The sequence below is a fragment of the Dipodomys ordii genome, unplaced genomic scaffold (genome assembly GCF_000151885.1).
Source record: "Dipodomys ordii isolate 6190 unplaced genomic scaffold, Dord_2.0 Scaffold33, whole genome shotgun sequence".
Lineage (NCBI taxonomy): Eukaryota > Metazoa > Chordata > Mammalia > Rodentia > Heteromyidae > Dipodomys > Dipodomys ordii.
The window spans coordinates 6,289,091-6,291,058 of NW_012267249.1; positions in this window are offsets into that span (position 1 = coordinate 6,289,091).

The following is a 1,968-nucleotide window of genomic DNA, read 5'->3' on the forward strand; positions in this document are numbered from 1 at the left end:
GCTGTCCCTCAGTTCTTCAGCTCAAGACGAGTGCTCTACCACTTGAGCCACCTTCCTAGCCCCTGGAGTTAGGTCTTAAGGACCGAATAGAATTTCTCTATGAAGAGCATCATGAGGATGTAAGAAAGGAGAATGTGAAATTTGTGTTTGCCTAGAGGACAGAAAATGAAAGGAAGCTGGGCGCTGGTGGCTCACACCTGTAATCCTAGCTACTCAGGAGGCTGAGATCTAAGGATCGCAGCTTGAAACCAGCCTGGCAGAAAAGTCCTTGTAAGACTCTTATCTCCAATTAACCACTCACAAACCAGAAGTAGAGCTATGGCTCAAAGTGGTAGAGTGCTAGTCTTGAGCAGAAAAGCTCAGGGACAGTGCCCAGGCCCCAAGTTCAAGCCCTACCACCAACAAATAAAGAGAGAGAGAGAAAGAGAGAGAGAGACAAGAGAGAAAATAGATACACTCAAAAGAGAGAAACCTCACATATAATATTCAAGATCTTCAGTGGATGCCTAAAACTATAGATAGTAAAACGTTGCATACATGATTTTCTTCACATGCATATCTATGATAAAGTTTAATTTACAAATTAAAACTTTAATCAGTAAGAATGTGATCTCTCTTACCCTTATCTCACTATATTTGCCCCCTTTCCCTGGGATGATGTGAGAAGATGATCTTATTTCATGGGATGAAGGTGAAAGACATAGGCATTGTGGCACTATGTTAGGCGACTACATAAAGGTTATCTGATATATGACAAAGGGACTGTTCATGTTCTGGGTGAGATATGGAGGGGGACAGCAGGACAGTTCACCATGCTACTTAGAATAGTGTACAATTTAAAATTTATCAATTATGTCAGAAATTTTCCATTTATTTTTGGTCAATGGTTCATTGTAGGTAATAGAAAAAATGCAAAATGAAACTGTAAATAAAAGGGGACTTTTGTAATACCACCTACTGAACATGGATTTTGTGAAAGCAATGAGTTAGTTAGGCCTAGTGCTGCACATATGTAATCACACCTACATTAACTAACCCAGACAGTAAAATTTTGGTATGCTTATTTCTTTCTCTGCTTTTGTATAACAGGCTGCAAACCACTGAATAGCAAGAGAAAGAATTATTTTTATTTTTATCAGTCGTGGGGTTTGAACTCTGGGCCTGGGCACTGTCCCTTTAGCTCTTCAACTCAAGGAGAGTGCTCTATCACTTGAGCCACAGCACCACTTCCAGTTTTCTGGTGGTTAATTGGAGATGAGAGTCTCACAGACTTTCCTGCCCAGGATGGCTTTGAACCATTATCCTCAGATCTCAGCCTCCTGAGTAGCTAGTATTACAGGTGTGAGCCACTGGTGCCCAGCTTACTTACTAATCTTTATACCCCAAGAACACCAATGTCTAGGATAGGAAAGGGAGGAAGAAAAAGTAAACAGTAAAGAAGACATTCTGGATTAGAATATCTTTGACTTTGAGAAAGTATTTGTTGTGAACAAATTACTTCATGTCTTTGGACTCTAGCTTCCTTTCAGAGTTGTGGAGATTCACTAGGAGCACCCTCACAGAGTTAGGTTTGTCCCATGTACTCTTGATATAGGATTATTATTATTTATTTTTTGGGTCCGGTCGTGGGCCTGAACTCTGGGCCTGGGTGCTGTCCCTCAGCTCTTCAGCTCAAGGCTAGCGCTTTACTACTTGAGCCACAGCACCACTTCTGGCTTTTTTTTTCTTCTGCTTATGTGGTGCTGAGGAATCGAACCCTCATGCATGCAAGGCAAGCACTCTACAACTGAGCCCCCTTCCCAGCCCTACTCTTGATATAGGAAGTGATCCTTTTTATCCTTCAGTGAGAAGGATAAGAAGGTTTAACCTGCACTGAGGCTGCTAAATTCCCTGGAGTTGTAGCTGGTCTTTTTTTTTTTGGGTCAGTCATGGGGCTTGAACTCTGGGCTTGGGCGCTGTCCCTGCATT